We start from the raw sequence: 9,651 nt of genomic DNA on the forward strand, positions 1-9,651 counted from the left end.
CAAGCAATTTACATATGAAAGTTCCCTGCAGAAGCTCCCAGCAGTAACCTCCCAGATCTCTCCCTCCTCCACCTAACCAGCCTGGAATCCACCTCTACCCCCACCCCTGGAAAATGATGTGAGGTGGTATAGAATTACCTCTGGGGCCTGGCTATGCTTCCTTCTGAGTACTGTAAAAATCAACCCTGTCATTGCTGGATCCAGGACATGGGGTTAATAATCCATACAGAGTGAATACTGATAATTCAACACACAGTTTGTACACTTTCCTTCTAGAAAATAGCTTTGTGTATTCTCATTAAGACATTTGCTGGTAATGAAGAGAAAGACACTGGAAACTTTTTAGAGGTTATCTAATTTAGGTCAGCAGCTATGTCTTATAAATTAAGGCAAAGGGATATGCAGGTTATGAGGGGAGCTCAACTATAACATYGTTCTTGCCCATTAATGATAAAATGCATGAATTTAATTGAATAAGAGGTTATTTCTCCAAAACTGTTCATTAAAATCTGGACCGGTGGAGGAAAAGGGCAAGAAAGTTTTTTTCCTGCTACTGAATGAGAATCATTCTAAATAACAGATGCTCCAGCCAATTTAAAGACTAAATTCTCCCCTCTGATGCTCACTACACTGGTTCTTTTAACTGTGGTTTCTAAACATGATAAAGATTTCACTTGACATGGCTAAGAGAAATCCTGAACTCGCTAAGACTGAAAGAGATAAAATATCTGCTAAAAAGACCTGAGAGAAAAATATCACTTTATATGGTTCTTAAATATTTTAAAACAGCACCTTCTTCTCAAGCTATGAACAGATGGACAATTCATGGTGAGATGGGCAAAGACAGTATCAACTCAGGGAATGCCAGATGCTTTGCTGTAGCTGTCTGCATGAGGTGGTTTTCACTTCAGCATAACAGCATGCTATGAACAGTTATCACAGAGTACCTGACACATGGGATGAGTTTGCATTTGATCTTGTTTCACCATGTCTTACATGTTTATAAGCAAAATAAACATAAGAACTTAGTCAAAACTTCCAACACCTTCAGACAAAACAGTTACCGTATCAGGGTAAATACACTTAAATTACTCCAGGAAAAWTCAGAAATTGAAAAATCTGCCAGAAATTTGGTGAATTCATAACTAAAATCAGAACAAACCCAAATATCAGGAAAACAGAGTTCCAGCCTTCATTGTAGAAATGGAAACTATGTCTCAATAATTCATGTTTTCAATATATTAATAAAGTAATAAGCACAGCATTTATTGAATGGTTTAAATAGACCTTAAGTTTCAGAAAAAATAATTACTGCAGAAGCCCAATAGTTGCTGCCTAAGACTTACAGTATTAAAGAATATAAATATTTTGTTAGGAAGCAGAGAGGAATTAATTAATTTTCATCTTGCAGCTTGTTTACAGAATAATTGCTTATGGTTGATATGGTCAGTATGGTTTAGAATCATGTCATATTCCTTAATTAACAGGAAAAGATAGAAATAATAATTTAATTAAATTTTCAGATKACAAAATCAGTTAAAGAATTCAGGATCAGAAGGGGCTGTGATGCATTGAATTTACAAGGTGAACAGACAGCATGATGGCAAAGAAAATTTAGTGTCAATAAATAGAATGTGATATATAGTAGTAGGAAAATATTAAAGAAAGATTTATCTCTAAATTAACTGTTTCAGGAAGGTACCTAGGTATTGCTGCAGRCAAGTCAGTGAAGGACCTTCTTCCATATGTAAATGCATTAGGAAAAATGCATATRGTGTTCTAAAATATTGAATAAATCAAAGATGCATCTTGTCTAGAGTGTTGTATACAAAATTATGTGATAATATGGCACTGGAGTGGAAAAGGAAAAAGCAACAAAACTCTCATATGAAGCGAAATAGGAGAGATTTAAGATTTCCTTTGAGATTAATTAGCATGATCATGATAAGACTGAAAATCACAAATCTAAGTCAAGGGCTCTTTAGAAATGACACAGAAGAACTGGGTATCTTTATGGAAATGTAGTTTTCAGAATTAATTATTGTAAATTTAGAAATAAAGTGAAACTTCATGTTTTAGTATGGAAACCAATTGCTTCTTATAAGAAAATAAAGGGAGGATTTGTAGAASAAATCACTTCTGTATCAGTATTCAGCCTAAATGTCTGTTTCTGACCATTGCTGGGTAATAAAGCCATATGAAAAGAACTATTGTTGAATAGGAGCAAGCAGTTTTCAAGATTTTTGTTGTTTTCAAAATATCTTCATGATTTCTGAAAGGTTTGTGCTTGCTCAACAGCTCAGAAAAAAAGTCATTTGAAATCACCACTATGTATGAGATTAAAGGACTGCAGGTGATCCAGGTTCAAGTTTCTGATAAAAACCCAAAACAACAGAACAGTCCTAAATCTGATTTTTTTTTTTCTTTTTTTTTTTTTTTTTTTTTTTTTTGCCTCCTTGAAAACACTGAAAACTACAAGAGTTTTCTGACGTTTCCTCCACTGGAAATTTAGCTTTATTTTCCCACACTACATAAAAATAATTTAAACAAGGTCTACCGTGGCTTGTAACAGCTCCTTTTCTTCCTATTCAYACAAAATAAATAACTAAAATATGGCAATGCTCATTTCTGGTTTCTGGAATAGTTCATGATCTGGATTTATGATCCSAGAATATGGTATGTATATTCTTGATAAATGTGTTTTGCTTTGTATCCTATCTATAGTAACTGGAAATGTGTTATTGGATTTGGATAAATCTAGAAAAGACAGATTGTGATTTAAGGCTGCTGATGTAGTATTCTTTGAACAGCTTCCTGTATACAAATTTCTAATTCAAGGACTTCAAGACAAGTCTCATCAGTATAGTGCAAAACAAGTTGACTTAAGAATTTGTTCTTTCCCCAGATAATCAAGGTTAGAAAGTACATGACCAAGAGCCTCTTTCATATCAGAGCATCACATTTTCTAGTTCATCATTCTACTTTATTTCATATCTTTCCCTCCTTGGCTACCATTTATTATTCAGCAGGTAATCTGGCTTTTTATTACCAGAAAACCAAATTCCTTGGTAAACCATCCATCTTTTTGCTGCTTTTCAGATTCAGACACATTGCTCAGCTTCTGAAAGAGCAATGTAAAGGACGGTGTTATGCTCTTTCTCAGTTATTCTTTGCCATTTTATGTCTGATCAACAGACTTGACCAGAGCAATGCTACTGGCAACAGTAGTCAGAAYGAGGTCTCTTCTGTCTCTTGAGATTTGTTGAGTATTTACAGTGCATTCCATCAGAAAAACTGTGGCCAAGGTGAGAGTTCTGACAGCTGTCACAGCAGGATATAATTGCATAATAGAAATGAGCCAGCTGTAAGTGCAGCAGCAGGGCTGGGATGGCCAGGCTCTGCCTCGGGAGCAGAAGCAGGGTGAGCCACATCCCATAAACTGGCAGTGCAGAAGTCAGGAGGATCCCAGAGGTGCACTGCACCTTCCCCTATAACCCCTGCCAGGAGTCTTGATATTTGGGGTTACTGGTGATCTGAGAGTCCCTTCAATACAATTCAAGCGGCTGCTTTTGGTCACTGAGGCTCCTATAGTAGTTTCTGGGGGTAAAAACTATTAAATCTTCTATAACAGTTTGTGAAATTAGCATTTCACAGCTTTGATACACACCTTACCTAGAAAAGAGAAGTGATTGCAAAGAGGACCAGATCCTGGAAACCTTGTGCCAGTTTTTCACCAATTCTAGTTATGAAAATATTTTCATTTTTTACTGCCAGGCACATCTTTGAGATGCTTAAAATTCATCCAATTCTCGAAGGAGAGTAAGTGGTAGAAAACATGAAAAATCTTTGAAATCAGAATATTTTTGCCACAGGTCATTGTTAAATAACATTTCAGTAGTTCAAGGTTTAACCGTTTCTTTCTAGGTATGTTTTATCCAAATGTACCAACAGTTTGAAGTACAATGATTTCTCATCTGTAAACCCTGAAGAGCCAGAGATCAGCACCCAAACCCAAAATGCAAATGTTTGAAACTACTGGRGATTATCTATCATCCTCTGACCTCATGACCCTTGATCTCTGTCCTGTACCAGGGCACATTCTCCAATAAAGGGCAGAGTTATGTTTCTGCCTATTTCATTTCCAGTTCCATTCATACTGGCAGCCTGGTGCTGAACACCCTTTTTTGGGACGTGAGAACTCTGAATCTCAATTCTTCTCTGCTCTTTTGCCTGTAAATGCTAGTCTAAGGCAGACACTTACTAAGGCCACTTCTAACAGACATGTTCCAAAATAATGTGACATCTGTAACTACATTTTTAGAAGCTTCTGTCCTATAAATGTAGGCTGGGGAATGGGTAGTGCAAGGATTTTGAATGGATTTAATTATAAGCTTGGCTCATCTCCATCATGGTTGCAGTCATCTGTAAATGCAGGTAACTCTCATTTTAGCCATCTCAGCCCTTTCAGTAAAATTTTGTTATGATTTCACAGTATACCCATTGTAGATGTATGCAATGCKTTATTGGAATACCAGACTAAGTTTTAGGGGATTTTTATTCTGTATTCAGAGTTTGAATATTGGTTGCACAGCACAGCTTCCACTGAGGAACCAATTTCAGGTTTTTAAAACAGGGCTTAAATTTTAAAGTATCAGTTTTCTCCCAGTCTCATTCCTCTCTTCCTTCCAACAAAAATCATGGTATGGGATTTGGAGGTGGGATTGCTGGATAAGCAGGTTTTGTAAATCCCAATCTTTAGCAGAGGCTTAGAAATGTGAACATAACTTCAGGTAGTTTTTTACTGCAGATTTTATGCATCTGTGTAAGACTACAAGTTCTAATAGCAAAAAAAAGTGCATATTTATCTGAAATTGATGATGTTTCATAACCTTCGTTTATGCTCCCTTTACCTCTTCACACCTTCCCATCTCAGTCTGTCTTTCTCCTCCATCACTGATTCTGAAATATTCACTCTTTGACTCTCTCTGCCACTATCAATGTCTGGGAGAAAGGATGACTGCGATGGAAGKTGTGTGTGAGAATACAGAAAGCTGGAATTTGCTCTCATCAATAGCAGAACTGGGTGTSTGTGAGGAAATACTTCCATTTCTTCATTTGGCAAAGAATTTTTTTCCTATATGGCAAAATATATGTATGGTTTCATATATGTACACTAAAAGGCTCATATGTAGATGTTTGAATTACTTTTACTGACACTGTTATTAACTTCAATTTTGAAAACACTGTATTTTTGTTTCCATTTCAGCTGCAGTGAAAAAGGAGGGGGAGAAGAAAGGTAAATCAATCTTTGCGCTTGACTGAAATGTCTTTCAGGCTGTGACTGCTGTGAGAAATGTTTGTTTCGTTCAGTGATACAATTGTGATGATATACAACATTGTGATGATGCACCACCTCGTGTGCTGCCATCAGCCAACTTTATCTGCTCCCACCCTGATAACACTGTTGTCATTTCCACTGTAGGCAGCTCCTTTTTAAAACAGGCCAGTACAGACCTCTATCAGACACTTCATCATCCTGGCTGGGAGGGAAATGAAAGGCTTTTGTTTCCACGCTAGAATTTGTCAAAGAGAACAAAACTTGGGTGCACCATGCATGCTGACCTGGCTTCTTGTTCTTTGCAGAAGCTGCTTTTCCAGGCAYGTTTAATTTCCTCTTTTCAGATATACAGGGAGCATGCATGTAACTTCTGCTGGAGCCATTATCCAATGTTTTAACAGATTAGAGGAAAAACTTGCCCAAAATCAGAACCTAAAACATTACTTTTATTTAAACATAAKGTATTTATCAGACCCTAAATAAAATGCCTATTTATAGCGTTGTCTTTCACAATAAGATGTGCTAATTTAACACTTTTTTTCCTRATTTTCTGATTTTATTCAAACAGCAAAAATAATGAAATATTAACACTGACRTGGTATTTTTTAACCTATTCCCCTTTATTGATTATCTGATCTATAAATCTTGTCTTCCTCACTAAATGGAACAATTTTCAGAATATTTCCATCTWTTTCTTAGGATTATTTGAGATGTATGTTTTTATTTAACTAGGAAAAAAATTATAGCTCTTTATTACTGATGGGAGATTGGGGGGAWGGAAGGGATAGGGCATATCTTTTCCCATTTGGAAATTCTGTGATTCACATAACTGGACAGTGGAGCCAACCTTTACTGTCTATACATGCAGACATTTTCAATTCTACTAATTTTTTTTTCCTATTATCCCCATACAGAGCTGCTAGCTGAACCAGAAAAAAAAAATTATAGTCTCAACTGTTTTATCAGCTCATGAGTGAAATCTTGGCTGTGTTGATGTTAGTGGCAAAATTCCCACTCACTCCTCTGAAGCCAAAATTTCACTTCATGTCTTTAACARAATCATAAAATTCATTTCAGTTATCAAAAACAACCATGCTTAATGGGTATCAAGCAGGATATTTTGTCCAAAGATTAATTTGCAACAACTGAGGCGTGAAAGGTAGCACATGAAGCAGAGAGAATCAGAAAACTGGCAGCTACACTTAGAGCCATTGGTTTTCAGATATCAAAATGCCTGCTGTGTTCAAAAACATGAACTGCTACATCCTTAATGGATAGAAAATAGTGAGGYAATAGTGTTAAGGGTGCTACTTCTCTCACCCTTGCTACAGATTATGGGCCCATTCATTTACAGAAGAACATCAAGGGAATCTGTTTTAAATACCTAGTGCTCATTTTTTACCAGTTAGGATTTTCTTCCCCCTTAACCATAACCTTCCCCAACATAACTGATTGAAAAATGCATTTTTAATGAAAATTCTTTGAAGTTGGATCAATTTTTCCATTTCATGTTCTTTTCTATATTTCTCCTGCTTAAAAAAATTTCCTTTGATTTCTTAGTTGAAAGGATTTTGCAACAAGTATATGTAGGATACTTTCAAGTACCTGACTCAAGCTGTATCTCATCCTGCTGGTTACCACCAACCTATTTCACAGAAACATGGAAGTATGAACTGAAAATCAGCTTTAGTCATTTTTCTGATATCATCCCTTTATTTATTTTTTTCACATCAAACCTCCCTCTGGTTTTCTGAGATCATAACCAGCATTGTCAGCAAGGAAGGTAGTGATTCTAGTGGAAAAAAAAAATGCCAGAACAATAAAATCTTCCAGTAACTAAGGAAAACTGGTCCAGCTGTTCCTGCCTTCAGTAGATATGCACTAAACTGAACAACTGGAGACAAGTAATAAGCCCTCTTCCAAAAAATGAACATGCTGTGCTTTAGTTGCCATGCTTTCTTCTCTGGCTTCCCCCTCTCTGCAGGCCCCACATGGAAAATATTGCATGCTACTGTCTAACTCCTAATATGATTAGGTTTTATTTATTTCTGCTTATTCTGTTGTCACAAGARATTGCTCTAGGCTGCATGTGTATTCCTCTGACTGGCAATAAAAAGAGGGTAATGTTCACTGGTTTTGCTTAAGGATACAGTATTTTTTTGCACAGCTGCAAAAATAATAGAAGTGGCCAGGCAGTGCTCTAAATTGACTGGMTCATTATCCAAAATATATTGTGGTGGTAGCATGCACAGTTCAAACAGCACTTTACCATTTCTCATATGAATCATACAGCACTCAGGAACTGTACTCTACACGAAGCTTTCTCCAATTATTTTGCTGTATTCAAATACACATCCCTCATCTAGAAAAACAAGAATAATGAGCCATACAGAGTGACAAGCCATCATAARAGAGAAGAAGATGGAATGACGCGATCGGTCGATGGTACATTCTGTGCATAGCATAAATCAGACTTGAAGGAGCTGGAAAGAGACAGAAAAGAACAAAATTAAGATGGAGAAAGATTAGATATTGTGCTGAATTCTCCAGATATGAGTGATACTAACAGGAACCTTAAGACACAATTAAAGCATGAAATTTTGGCATTCACTGTTTCTCTTTGAAAGGTTAGCTCTCTTGGACTTTGTGACCAAAGTCCTAGAAAATAGTCAGCTTTACCTTCCAGCATCATGCAATGCCTTCTTTCAACATGTGTGGGATAGAAAAGCTGTCATAGGAATGTGTAAATGTTGTCAATTCCAAAAGGGCAAGAGGCAGAAACCTTTGCATGAGGAAGGCACTTCCTAAATCTCCCAAGAGCAAATCTGGCTTCCAGTACACAAAAAATTTTAACTCTTGCTAATAATTCAAAGCACTGTGAGCAAGGATTCAAGTGAATTGAGTAAGACCCAGGTATTAGCGAAATGATATAAACCCTATCATTTCCAGGACATGTCCAGAAAACAGTAAACAGAACTGTAACATTTTGTAATATTTCAGCCTTTTTTTCACATTTAATTGCCATGTTAAATGAAAGATATATAAATAATATTTATTTGTGTAAACCAAAACAGTGTTTTTGTATTTCAAAAATATTTTGTAATTATCGAGAATTTCAAAATTACTTTTCTTTTCAAAAAAGACACAGATTAAAGAAAATGTCAAGTTTTCCTGGTTCTGCAGAAATTGAATTTCTCACTTTAATTCATGCCTCCTATAYCCTATTTATTTCTGACTAAAGAGGACATGGACAGAATTGGGAATGTGAAGCAAGCCACCTTCACAAGCTTAGTAAGTCTTCTCTCCAGGTCAGTGTCAGGAATTCTTGTCTGAAGATTCTTTATTGTGGTTCTACTGGACCCAAACAGGATTTAACCATGACATGATCCCCATTGTGGCACATTTTCATGAGTAGGTGTAAGAAAAACGCTCTCATTGAAAGTGAATCATGAGCCTGGGCTGCCAGGGATTTGGTTTCTCCAGACTCCTTGGAGCTAATGAGCAAGAGACAGAGAACAAACTCTRTCTTGCTTCTGAGAACTTCTGTGAGTCAAGAATTCAAGAACTTCTGTGAGTCTCATCTCCTCTGCAGAATGCTTAGTCAGATGTGATGAGGACTTGAGAGCGAGAGGCAGGTGCTGTTGCCTGACAATTGCAACTCTCTCATTCTGATTTTCAGCATTATCGCTCTGACACATTGCTCTTAAATTCATGTAGTAGAATTTTAAAAGTGAAAAACAAAACCCTTCACATTCATGTGACAAGTTTCATCAAAATAAATTCTCAGGAAATTATGCAGGATCACATTTATACCTTTTCACAATAAACGCATCATGATGTAAAAAAAAATTATATAATCTGAGTGCAGCTAAAATAAAAAAAAAGGAGAAAATGGGCAAGACATGTATATTTAAGCTCCAAACTATATATTTTTGTCAATTCAGAAAAGCACAATTTCCTTCTAGTACTARTAATGGTACTGCTAATCCACTAATCCATGGCTTGGAAACTGCTGCTTTCCATGCAGAGGGTAGAATAAACTGTCCAGGACACAGGAGCAATTCTTTTCAATATATACAAATATATATATAWAAGAGGAGGACAAAATTTTAGAACTACTTAGTTTTGGAATTGGCCTGAAAATCTGGAAGTTAGGAAGTCATTCGTAAAGAAAATGGTCATGGTAGCATGGGATTTCTGCGCAGCTGGAGTGCCACTGGTTCACGGCTTCATTACACCCTTTTCTAGCAAGCGTCAAAGGATAGGAAAGCAGACTGCAAAGTGGACTGCTATAACTGCAAAGTGTATTACAC

General features: G+C 36.4%; 1 protein-coding gene and 1 long non-coding RNA gene across 2 annotated transcripts in view; both read left to right on the forward strand.

Moving 5' to 3' along the window:
- The window catches only part of LOC130572123 (uncharacterized), an 11,088-nt gene extending 5,799 nt beyond the window's left edge, over positions 1-5,289 (forward strand). The window contains exon 3 of the long non-coding RNA XR_008965175.1: positions 5,267-5,289. This is a non-coding gene — a long non-coding RNA (uncharacterized LOC130572123). The remainder of the gene's footprint in view (positions 1-5,266) is intronic.
- TRDN (triadin) overlaps positions 1-9,651 on the forward strand; it is a 250,735-nt gene that overhangs the window by 202,945 nt on the left and 38,139 nt on the right.

The sequence above is a fragment of the Malurus melanocephalus genome, unplaced genomic scaffold (genome assembly GCF_030028575.1).
Source record: "Malurus melanocephalus ecotype Western Australia unplaced genomic scaffold, MMel_1.1 scaffold_29, whole genome shotgun sequence".
In the NCBI taxonomy this organism is placed as follows: Eukaryota; Metazoa; Chordata; class Aves; order Passeriformes; family Maluridae; genus Malurus; species Malurus melanocephalus.